The sequence below is a fragment of the Halichoerus grypus genome, chromosome 10 (genome assembly GCF_964656455.1).
Source record: "Halichoerus grypus chromosome 10, mHalGry1.hap1.1, whole genome shotgun sequence".
Taxonomy (NCBI): domain Eukaryota; kingdom Metazoa; phylum Chordata; class Mammalia; order Carnivora; family Phocidae; genus Halichoerus; species Halichoerus grypus.
In genome coordinates, this window is record NC_135721.1 from 96,071,569 (window position 1) to 96,084,919 (window position 13,351).

The following is a 13,351-nucleotide window of genomic DNA, read 5'->3' on the forward strand; positions in this document are numbered from 1 at the left end:
ATTATACTATACTTTTACAAGATACTGCCATAAGGGAAACTGGGTAAAGGGTACACAATATCTCACTGTATTATTTCTTCCAGTTGTATGCGAAGCTGTAATTACCTCAATTAAAAATTCAATTTAAAAATGTTGAAAATAGGGGGTTAAGCATCCAATTTTTTATTTCAACTGAGGTCATGATCTTGGGGTTGTAGGATCAACCCCCGCATTGGTCTCTACACTCAGCAGGAAGTCTGCTTCCCTCCCTCTCCCTCTGCCCCTCCCCCTGCTTGTGCATGCTCTAAGATAAATATATCTTTTTTTAAAAATGTTGAAAACAGGAGACACGGCTTTAGAAATTACTCCCATGATATCCTTATTTGTACAAATAAAGTTGATGTTGTGAGACAAAAAAAAAGTTGAAAATATTTTCTCCTAGTCTTAACTTTTTTTTTTTTTGGTTATCAAATGATCCTTTATTGAAACATTTTCCTCTTCCTTTGTAGTTCTTGACTAGCCGGGCATTCCACTGCACCACTGTTGATGTCACCTATGATATCATGAGGGTGGCGGCCATCCACACTGCAGCCCACAGACTGGGCAGTCCCCAAGATCTCTTTAATGTTCCAGAGAACTCTCTAGCTACAGATTGGTGCCACATCTGTTGGGCAACATTGACAATCTCATCAAAAGTGATATTTCCACTGTGCTTAATGTTTTTCTGCTTCTGTCTGTCGGCGGTTCCTTGAGGGCTTTGATAATCAGGGCAGAGGCAGAAGGTACCACTTCAATCTGGGCCTGTCTGTTCTGAATGGTCAGTTTCACTGTAATCCTCAGACCCTTCCAATCACTGGCTGCCTTGGTGATGTCATCACCAACCATTTTTGGAGACAGATCCAGGGAGCCAATCTTGGGGGCCGGGGTAGATGTGGCACCAACTCCCCAACCAGTGCACCTCAGGTACATGACTTTGATCACACTGGGGTTGAACTTAGGCAGCTGATGTCGGATGAACCAGGATTTGGGACAACCAAAGAAAGGCACACCTTGGGCTCTTCCAAGTTGAAAGCCAAAAGACTCTCCTTGTCTAACTTTTATCTTCTAAATTTCCTTATGGTAGAAGAAGGGTTAATTTTTATCTAATCAAATTTACTTCTCTTTTTATGTCTCCTGAATTTATCTAATTTTTTAATGCTTGGCAATTTTCTTGAAGTTGTTAAAAGAGCAACAATTTTAAAAAGTCTTTTATGCTAGGGCTATCTGGTTGGCTCAGTTGGTTGAGTGTCCAACTCTTGGTTTCTGCTCAGGTTATGATCTCAGGGTCATGGGATCGAGCCCTGCATCAGGCTCTGTGCTCAGCAGGGAGTCTGCTTGAGATTCTCCTTCTCCCTCTCTCTCTGCCCCTCCCCCCACTCACAAACACTCATTCTCTCTCTGCCTCTTTCAAATAAATAAATAAATCCTTTAAAATAAAAAATAAATAAATAAAAAGTATTTTATGCTAAATAAGTATTTAAAAATACTGTTTTAGTTAGTCATAAGAAACCCTATGAAACATAAGAAAATTAAAGAAACCTAGGAATGGCCTTAAAAGAATGATGTTTAAGTGATCTCAATTTCAGGCTGAGTTGATATGACAAGAACAGAGAAATTAAACGTCATGAATAAAATGGCAAAAGCACATGTACACGTAGTTGCTCCTGAAGGAGGGAGGAAAGATTCTATAAAGCCAGGTAAATCTTAGAGCACCCCTACCTTTCCCCCAGACCATGTCAGCCCAAGCAGTCACAGTGGGAGCAACAGGGCCAAAAGTGCAAACCAACACCAGGTGCTGCTTTTGGTCAAGTTATTCAGCACCTGACTCAGGATCTGACACATCAGACTATATCCCAGAAAGATGTCTGTTCCACTTTTTTTTGTGGGGTACACAAAAAGACCTTACTTTGTTGCTGTTTTTTGTCTGTTTTTGTTTTTTTTATTATGTTCAGTTAGCCAACATATAGTACATCATTAGTTTTTGATGCAGTGTTCAACGATTCATTAGTTGTGTATAACACCCAGTGCTCATCACAACATGTGCCTTAAAATTTTAAATTCTTCTTAAGAAAGCTGCCATACACATTTGAGTTATCTGTACTTACAGATTTTTTTTTTTTTAGAGAGAGAGAGAGAGCTGGGAAGGGGAGGAGCAGAGGGAGAGGGGCACAGAATCTTAAGCAGGCTCCACGTGCACTGTGGAGCCCAATGCCGGGCTCGATCTCATGACCCTGAGATCATGACCTGAGCCGCAATCAAGAGTCGGACACCTAACCAACTGAGCCACCCAGATGCCCCAATTTTCTTTTTTTCTTTTAAGATTTTATTTATTTGAGAGAGAGAGAGAGCACACGCATACACAAGTGGGGGAGGGCAGAGGGAGAGGAAGAAGCCGACTCACCACTGAGCAGGAAGCCTGACGCAGGGCTCAATCCCGGGACCATGAGATCATGACCTGACAAAGGCAGACACTTAACCAACTGAGCCACCCAGGTGCCCCATCAATTTTCTTTTTTTAAAGAAAGTATTCATCCAGACATCCCAGACATCTTAAACAGAATTATAAAGTTCTGTGTTCAGTGCCTAAAATGTGCCAGAGATGCCAGTCCAGGCACTTTAGCTACTTGCTACACAGAAAGGTGAGTAACCTGTCCAAAGCCACAGAGCAAGCCAGTGTTGAACCAGATCCCATGTCTCAGAGTGCTACTTCTCAAAGTGCAGGCTCATGTTGCACCACACAGTTACATCTTCAACTGCTAACCAGTGTCCCAGCCTTAAATAAGCGGGTTAGCAGCTGGTTCTACCAAAAATTCTTCCTTTGATGCTAACATGGGCTGTGTTCAGAGAAACAGAAGCATAAGTATTTTAAGTCAATCATGTTTAACCAGTGGGATAAGAAAAACAAAAATATCAACAAAATGAAAAGACAATCAAAGGAATGGGAGAAAATATTTGCAAGCCATATACAAGATAAGGGGTTAATATCCAAAATACATAAGAAACTCATACAACTCAACAGCAAGAAACCTCCAATAATCCCATTTTTTTAAATGGGCAGAAGACCTTGAACAGACATTTTTCCAAAGAAGACATACAAATGGCCAAGAGGTATATGAAAAGATGTTCGACATGACTAATCATCAGAAATGCAAATGAAAACTGCAGTAAGATATCACCTCACACCTGTTAGAATGGCTATCATCAAAGAGATAAGAGATAACAAATGCTGGTGAGGATGTGGAGAAAAGGGAACCCTTGGTGGTAGCAATGGAAATTGGTACAGCCATGACAAAAAACAGTATGGAGGTTTTTCAAAAAGTTAAAAATATAACTACCACATGATCCCATAATTCTACTTCTGCGTATATATCCAAAAGAAATGAAATCACTATTTCAGAGAAATATCTGCACCCCTATGTTCATTACAGCATTATTTATAGTAGCCAAAACACAGAAATAACCCAAGTGTCCATTGACAGAAAACTACCTACCTATCTATATAATGGAATATTATGCAGTCTTAAAAAGGAAAGAGATCCTGCCATTTGCAACAACATGGATGGACCCTGAGGACATTAATGCTAAGTGAAATAAGTTAGAGAAAGATAAATACTGCATGATCCTACTTATATGTGGAATCTAAAAAAATCAAACTCATATAAAGATGGTAGAATGGTGGTTGCCAGGGGCTGAGGAGTGGGAGAAATGGTGAGATGTTGGTCAAAGAGTATAAAATGTCCATTATAAGGTAAGTTCTGAGGATGTAATGTACAGCATGGTGACTATATTAACAATACTGTTTTATTTTTTTTAATTTTATTTTATTATGTTATGTTAGTCACCATATAGTACATCATTAGTTTTTGATGTGGTGATCCATGATTCATTGTTTGTGCATAACACCCAGTGCTCCATGCAGAACGTGCCCTCTTTAATACCCATCACCAGGCTCACCCAAACATTTGGGACAGGCCAAATGGCAATGGCAAACAGGGCAAAGGCCCAATCCTAGATGGAAAGGCCCTGAAGAAAACTCCAAATGGACCAGTCACCTGGATTTAAACTTCCTTACAGAACTATGCAGGTTCCCCCACAACCCACCCCATGGCTTTGACCTTACAGCTCCTCATAATAAAGGTACTCGTAGTCACTGGTATTTTTATCCAGCACAAAAAAAATAAAATAAAATCAATAAGCTCAATCCTAAAACATTTCATCTGAAAAATATACTCAGTTGTTTCCGGGTTTAAGTATTGAACAAATCTCACTGCATCTTTAAAATCTCCCTCATTATCATAACTAATATTCCCATAACACACTGCATAATTCATGCATCCCCTCACACTCGAGTTCATTCTTCAAAACAGCCCATGAGTTCCACAGGGCAGGGTTCATCATCCTCTTTGTTCCCCAAGACAACCTTGTAGGCAACAGAGATCAGTACTGGAATTCAAGCCTTCTGACTCAAAATCTCTACTTCTGCCCACCAAACTTTGACGTTGATGAGGCCCACTTTCTTTTGATGGTTCTTGGTTTTGATTTGTTTTTCATTAAAATCCAAAACACCACAATAGCCATGAAAACCAAATCTCCAGTATTATGTAATTGTAATTAATACTATTTTTTCAATAAATGACAAATTGAATGTCACAGAGCCTTGTCACTTCTCTATCTCCCACTGTGGTAGCCAGCCTACAAGATGGCCCCCAAGGATCCTCACTTCCTGGTTTTCAGGCTTTATGTACTCCCTTCCCACAGTGAATAGGGCTGACCTGTGTAACTAACAGGATATTGTGGAAATGATGGTGTGTGACTGGTAATCCACCTTGCTCCCTCTTGAACTGCTCACCCTAGAGGAAGCCAGCTGCCATGTTATAAGTCATGTCAAACAGGCCTAGAGGAGGCCCATGTGGAGAGGAACTGAGGCCTCCTGCCAGTAGCCAAGCCCAAATTGCCAGTCCCATGGACCATCCTGAAAGCCCCAGACCATCCTCCAGCCCTAGCCAAGCCTTCAGATGACTGCAGGGCCAGCTGATAACTACAACCCCACAAGAGACCCTGAGCCAGAACCACCCAGCTAAGCTATTCCTGAATTCCTGACTCACAGAAGTATTAAGAGATAATACATATGTATTGACAGTTTAAGCCACTACATTTTGGGTAATTTGTTCCATGGCAATAGAGGACTAATACACCCATATCTCTTTACAAGATTCCAGGCACTCAGTAGGCTTGAATTAAGGCAGCAGTGAAAATGATTTTCTGTTGATTAATCCAGACTCCCTCAATCTGACCCTTCTGTGTCTAAGCCCATATTAGGATAACCCTATTAAAGCAGTTTTAGGTCTTATTTATCTTAAAAGTCCCCAAGAGTACTGGAGTTCTTTGTCTACTGTCTGATAAATAAGAAAGTCTTTCCTTCCCCTGGTTTGTTCTGGCATATTGCATGAACTACAAAAGGCCCAGTGCTGGGTTACACTAAGCAGTGTGGGGCCTAGCCTGGGGTACTTGGGGGATTCTCAGTTCATTGTGCTCGTTTGTAAAGTAAGAGACACCTGTGGGCAATGAGAGCCCACCTATGGGTGATGGGGATGTGCCAACAGGAACCTGAGAACAGCTCCGGCTTTAGTTATAAGACCATGCCCTTTGACAAAATTCAAATAAGATCTGTAGATTAGTATCATATCCATGTTAATCTCCTGGTTTCAACCATTGTACTATGGTTATGAAAGATGTTAATATTACGGGAAGCTGGGTAAAGGCATACAAGTACCCTGTGTGCTATTTTCACAACTTTTTATATAGCAGTCCCCCCTCATCCGAGATTTCGTTTTCCATGGTTTCAGTTACCCATGGTCAAATGTGGTCAGGAAGCAGATGATCCTCCTTCTGACCTATCATCAGAAGGTCAGTAGTAGCCTAACGCTATGTCACAATGCCTGTGTCATTCAGCTTGTTTCATCTCATCACGTAGGCATTTTATCATCTCCCATCTTTGCAAGAAGGGTGAGTATAGTATGATAAGGTATTTTGAGAGACCACATTCGCATAACTTTTACTACAGCACATTGTTATAATTGTTCTATCATGAGTTATGGCTGTTAATCTCTTACTGTGCCTAGCTTATAAATTAAACTTTCATAGATATGTATGTATAGGACAAAACATAGTATATATAGGGTTCAATACTACAAAACATAGTATATATAGGTTTCAGGCATCTACTGGGGTTTTTGGAATGCATCACCCACGGATGTTACAAACTATTTCAAAATAAAAAAGTTTAAAAATAAAATACATTTAAAGCAACAACAAAAAAAAGAATATTGCCACTAAAATGTAAATGACACCAAATCCATTCCTTGAAAGGCTCTGGTGCCAGTTTTCCAGAATGTACTTGGAAAGGCTGTTCCAACATGGTGATGAGAGGAGTCTAGCTTGATTTCAAACCTCCTATTTCCTGGTGGGCAGACTTCAAGTGTTTGGGAATGCATTACACCTTATGTTCTCAGCCTCCCATGAAGTGAGTGATTCAGATGAGAGTATGAGCAGAGGTGATGCATAAGAGTTGATAAGGTGACTCTATCCCTCTCTTCCCCTGCCCGGGAGGCCAGTGTTATAAACTGGAGGGAGCCTGGACCCGCGAGTCAGCAAAAGGATTAGATCTGCTCTAACCCACATCATACTTTGGTGAGATTAACTTTGTGTTAAGCCATAGAGATTCTGAGTTTGTGTGCTGCAGCAGCTAGCATTTAAGATAATCCCAATAGAGAAGATATTTGCAAATGACACTACAGATAAAGGGCTGGTATCCAAGATCTATAAAGAACTTCTCAAACTCAACACCCAAAAAACAAATAATCAAGTCAAAAAGTGGGCAGAAGAGATGAACAGACACTTCTCTGAAGAAGACATACAAATGGCTAACAGACACATGAAAAAATGTTCATCATCATTAGCCATCAGGGAAATCCAAATCAAAACCACACTGAGATACCACCTTACACCAGTTAGAATGGCAAAAATGGACAGGGAAAGAAACAACAAATGTTGGAGAGGTTGTGGAGAAAGGGGAACCCTCTTACACTGTTGGTGGGAATGCAAGTTGGTACAGCCACTTTGGAAAACAATGTGGAGGTTCCTCAAAAATTTAAAAATAGAGCTACCCTATGACCCAGCAATTGCACTACTGGGTATTTACCCCAAAGACACAGATGTAGTGAAAAGAAGGGCCATATGCACCCCAATGTTCATAGCAGCAATGTCCGCAATAGCCAAACTGTGGAAAGAGCCGAGATGCCCTTCAACAGATGAATGGATAAAGATGTGGTCCATATATACAATGGAATATTACTCAGCCATCAGAAAAGATGAATATCCAACTTTTACATCAACATGGATGGGACTGAAGGAGATTATGCTAAGTGAAATAAGTCAAGCAGAGAAAGTCAATTATCATATGGTTTCACTTATTTGTGGAACATAAGGAATAACATGGAGGACATTAAGAGAAGGAAGGGAAAAATGGGCGGGGGGAATTGGAGGGAGAGATGAACCATGAGAGACTATGGACCTGAAAAACAAGCAGGGTTTTGGAGGGGAGGGGGGAGGGGGGATTGGTTAGCCCGGTGATGGGTATTAAGGAGGGCACATACTGCATGGAGCACTGGGTGTTATACGAAAACAATGGATCGTGGATCACTACATCAAAAACTAACGATGTATTGTATGGTGACTAACATAACATAATAAAATTTAAAAAAAAAAAAAATAAGATAATCCCAATAACGATATTTCCATTCAGAAAATAACCCAGGACTTCTAAGAATAAAAGCACAATTGCTAAAATTGATCAGGTTATAATATCTTCAGAGGGGAAAATGAAAATATCTAAGCCTCCTCTGTATCTAGATGTTCCTTCCATTATCCTATAGAAATACTCACACAAGCAGGCAAGATGTACACACAAGCATGTTTACTGCCACACTGCCTGTCTGTATGAGAAAAAAAATGAAAACAAACTAAATCAAATAGGGAAGAACACAGCAAATAGGGAAAGAAGACAGTCATTCAGTGAAAAATTCTCTACAGTCCCCACAACAGTCCCCCTGATGTGTGCTGTGCTCTGTCCACACTTGCCTCCAGCGGAGCTCAACTAGCAGGGCCCACAGCCTTGCCATGCACATGGGAACACACCATTCTGTGATGGATGATAGTCACTGATACAGGATGATGTGGACATGGCAATCTGTTACACTATCCTCTCTATGTGAGTTTGAAGTTTACTATAATACAAAGTTTTAAAAATGTGTATTTCAGAAAAATTGCCATAATTAAAACTGACTAACCCTTGTAATAAACAGAAATTATGATGCTCACTAAAAGGGGCAGAAAAAACTAACCCAGGCAGGGGCGCCTGGGTGGCTCAGTCGTTAAGCGTCTGCCTTCAGCTCAGGTCATGATCCCGGGGTCCTGGGATTGAGCCCTGCATCGGGCTCCTTGCTCAGCGGGAAGCCTGCTTCTCCCTCTCCCACTCCCCCTGCTTGTGTTCCTGCTCTCGCTATCTCTTTCTCTGTCAAATAAATAAATAAAATCTTAAAAAAAAAAAAAACTAACCCAGGCAAATAAAGCAATTAGTCTAGTACATCAGTGGTTAGAATGGGCTGTTAGCTGATTAACTCATTAGTCTACTATAATCACTCACATAGATTCAGTGGTAATCGAAGCTATTTGTATCTAGATTAACTTAAGAGAGTTCCTGAGCTTGTCTGGAAAACAAAGATACTGAATAGGAAGTATCCCCCAATGGACCCTCATTTCCTACACTGCATTGTAAATCCTAAAATTCAGGGTTCTTGTCTTGGTATTACCAAAATTAAATTTAAATGTGATTATCATAACATAGCTAAACACCCTAATAACCAAACACTCTTTGAAATAACTTTATAATTTAAATTACAGATTAAAATAAAATATAGACTCATGATCCATACACATTTATTCATTTTCCCAGCCATGATTATTTTTTAAAATAAAAAATAATGATAACAATAATAATACAATCTTAACCAAAGAACACTGTTAATACTGAGTAACGTGCAAAAAAGGAGGTCCTTTTAACAGTCTAAGATACTTTGATTTGCATACGAATAAAACGGAAGCTTCCCTTATTAAGCTAACCTTTTACTCAACAAAATTTTTTTCCATCCTGTCAAACTCAGACAATGCCTCAGACTGTGAGACACACCGGTTCTAGAGACAAGCCAGGGACTCTCAGAGCTTTGGCCTAGAGAGATACCACAGAATGAGGAAGCTCTGAGAACAGCTTTGCAAGCAGGGACTGAGGGACTCTGGTCAATACCATCCAACCTTTGGGGAGAAAAGGAACACAGAGACCTGTAAACCTTGGGACAACTACACAGTGAACTGAAGGTGCACTTCCAAGGTCAAATGGCAAGGACGTGGACACATTTCTAGAACAGCGGACTCCTGGAGGACCAAGCGGCACCTACTGGTCTGAGAAATCCTGAGGCTTTATTTGTTTAAAGAGACCACATAATAAATCAGAAAGATGGTAGTTAAGGAAATTCAGTCAGAAATCGGAGGCAGTGTGGTCTGAAAAACGGTCTTCTGTTGGAACCCAGCTCTCCCATCTAACGGCCATGTCTCTTGATCTTGAACCAGTCACTTAAGGTGAAGACTGAGCTGCTCCCCTCCCTTGGTGCTTGTGAGGGTCACATGCGTAGAAGTGGAACTTAGGAACTGTCAGTTCTCAAATATGTTTTTATTAATAATGATAGTCTGCTATTTATTACAATCCTCCTTCATGTATAACAATTTCATTTTTGAAAAGCAAAGTTTACTTTTAGAGTTATATATTTCAAAAAAGAAACCGTTTCACAATATTTCATTTAAAAAAGAAAAGAAACTTTTGGGGGTGCCTGGGTGGCTCAGTTGTTAAGCGTCGGCCTTCGGCTCGGGTCATGATCTCAGGGTCCTGGGATCGAGCCCCGCGTCGGGCTCTCTGCTCCGTGGGGAGCCTGCTTCTCCCTCTCCCACACCCCCTGCTTGTGTTCCCTCTCTCGCTGTCTCTCTCTCTCTGTCAAATAAATAAATAAATAAATCTTTAAAAAAAAAAAAGAAACTTTTGGAAAGAACACCAGAGCTACTAGGGGCACCTGGCTGGCTCAGTCAATATAGGGCGTGACTCTTTTTTTTTTTTTTTAATGTTATGTTAATCACCATACATTACATCATTAGTTTTTGATGTAGTGTTCCATGATTCATTGTTTGCGTATAACACCCAGTGCTCCATAGGGCGTGACTCTTAATCTCGGGGGTTTTGATTTCAAGCCCCACGTTAGGTGTAGAGATTACTTAAAAAAATTTTTTTTTTTTTTTTTTAAAGATTTTTATTTATTTATTTGACAGAGAGAGACATAGCGAGAGAGGGAACACAAGCAAGGGGAATCGGAGAGGGAGAAGCAGGCTTCCTGCTGAGCAGGGAGCCCGATGCGGGGCTTGATCCCAGGACCCTGGGATCATGACCTGAGCCGAAGGCAGACGCTTAACGACTGAGCCACCCAGGCGCCCCTTAAAAAAAATTTTTTTAAAGATTTATTTATTTGACAGAGAGAGACACAGCGAGAGAGGGAATACAAGCAGGGAGAGTGGGAGAGGGAGAAGCAGGCTTCCCGACGAGCAGGGAGCCCAATGTGGGGCTCGATCCTAGGACCCTGGGATCATGACCTGAGCCAAAGGCAGACGTCCAATGGGGGGAGCCACCCCGGCGCCCCCAAATTTTTTAAATAAAATAGGAGTGCTTGGGTGGTAAGTAGTTAAGCTTTCCTGGTTTCGGCTCTGGTCGTGATCTCAGGGTCATGAGATGGAGCCCCATGTCAGGCTCCACGCTCAGTGTGGAGTCTGTTTAAGACTTTCTCTCCCTCTCCCTCTACCCCTTTACCCCATGCTCACATGCTCTCTCTCTCTCTTGCTCTTGCTCTCTCTCTCTAAAATAAATCTTTCTAAAAAATGAAATAAAATAAAATAAAATAAAAAAGAACACCAGAGCTACTACCCAAAGTTAGAAGGCAGATTAGAAGTTTATGAACTAGCATCTAACTTTCAAACAAGCAGGCTATCTTGTCTGATTTGCCTCTCACATTAATTATAAGCCACTGAGAAGTAAAATTATTCAGTTTTATAAGCTTCTTTAATTTTTAGAGTATTTTTATTTCATACTCAAAAATGAAACTGAGCTACTACTTTCATATATTTGTACACTTTAGATCAATATTTAAATTCAAACAAAGATAATTTATGGAATCTGGCCATTGTTCTTAATTAATATCTGGTAACACAGTATTGGGCCACAACACACTCATTACAAGCCACATCCACAGCTGAATGAGCCCTTTTTGCTTCAGGAAGTTTCAGCCACACTGGCAAAAATTAGATTTCTGGGGCACCTGGCTGGCTCAATTAGAAGAGCACAGGACTCTCGATCTCGCAGTCATGAGTTCAAGCCCCATGTTGGGTGTAGAGATGACTTAAATAAATAAAACTTTTTTAAAAAATTAGATTTCTAAGGCAAATCAGCCAGCCTGCTCCCAAACATCTCCCCCACCCCCACCCCAATCCCCAGCACCATCTTATCCCTCACATCTGAGGCATGCCGCACCGATGGTGGGAGTGCTCTTTCAGAAGTGAGACCCAAGTGCCCAAGGGGGCTGGAAATACTGAACCTGGCAAGGCCCTGGTCATGGGCGTTCCTGACACCCTGTCCAGGGACACACTTCACAAAACTGGAACCAGAAGGGTCGCTTCATACATCCCTGGAAGGGTGTTTGCCCCTGCCCCTCACCCCTCACCACCTCCTGAGGCCTCCAGGCTACACCTGACCTGGTCCAAAATCTGGTTGGGCCCATCCAGGCTCAGCCTGTCCATTCCCAAAAAAGAAGCCAAGCAGGAACCAGAAAGCGTTGCCAAGGACCCCACTGACTTCTAATCTTCCCAGGAGCTACTCTATCAGAGTAAACATATAAAACAGAAATGGGACTTTTCTCTCATGCTTTAGAGAATACTTTACTCTAACAACTATTATGTTCCTGGTAATATTTATTGACAATCCCACAAAGTGCCTAGAAGTGCACTTAATTTTAAGGATGGGGTGCATGAGGATATACAACTTAAATGCAGACCCTTTTGAGTGCTGTCCCCTTGACCCACCTCTGACATCAGCCCTGGTTGCTGCAGACAGTTCCATGCAAGCTCCAGCTCAGCTGACAGCAGGACTCCTCAAGCAAGTACTGAGGGTCTTTGCGCCTCAGAGCCTTCTCGGGAGCCATGCAATCCTGCTCACCTGTTTGGATAGCCAATGGGGACAGGACCCAGTAACTAAAGGCCCCACCTCCCATCCTCTGGACAGACAACCCTGGAAGACATTCTGCACTCTTTAATAAGTGGGCTGGTTAAAAATACAGCAGTTACACCCCCATCCCTATATAACTATAAGAATCTGGTGAGCCCTATGCCCTAATCCTTTGGAGCAGCATTCCTGGCCTACATCTTGTGTTACATCCCAAAAGAAGGAATTCTTACCAGATCCAATTAGAACAGTGGTTCTTAGCATTAGCTGCATGTTGGAATTCCCTGGGGACCTTTGTAAAGTCTTGATATTCAGACCACTTCCCAGAAAAATAACACTGAACTGTCTCAGGGTGGGGCAGGCTGCCCCGGGCTCACCCTTATACCAGGACCCATGAGTTCCAACACCGGCCAAGAGTGTAGTCAGCTCAGCCTGCAGAGGGGGCCAAAAGACACAGTGAGGCCATTCTCAAGGGGCCCAGTCCTGAGAGTTTAAGACAACTGGATACAAAGGATCCATGAAAGTGGGAGGCAGATAAATGGATTATGTACCAACATTCTTTGCTTTTCTATAACCGGAATCACACTACAAGTATTCTTTGGAGAAATGCCTATATTTCATACAACAATATAGCCACTATGTTTTCCCACACAAGTCCATACACCTCAACTGCATTCAATTTTTAAAACTCACTAGCCAGCTGTAACACCTTTGTTGAAAATCCACCTCTTGCCCAATGATCTGAAACGCTGCCTTTATTATATACCAAACTTCTAAATAACTCTTTCAGGTCTCTCATCTAGTTTGCTAATAGTGTCTCTCTTGCTCTGCCAGCACCATCTGTTTTCATTACTGTCGTGTCGTAATACATTCGGATATCTAGGAAGGCCAGAGTGTTCTGTGAGATTTTTTTTTAATTATATTTATCTCTTCAATTCCATCGGAATTTATTTTAAGGTATAGTAT

The 13,351-nt window shown here is 41.5% G+C and overlaps 1 protein-coding gene and 1 pseudogene across 2 annotated transcripts in view; both read right to left on the reverse strand.

The window, feature by feature from the left end:
- DTD1 (D-aminoacyl-tRNA deacylase 1) overlaps nucleotides 1-13,351 on the reverse strand; it is a 173,036-nt gene that overhangs the window by 111,446 nt on the left and 48,239 nt on the right. The window lies entirely within an intron of this gene.
- On the reverse strand, nucleotides 459-13,256 carry LOC118535959 (large ribosomal subunit protein uL11 pseudogene; annotated as a pseudogene).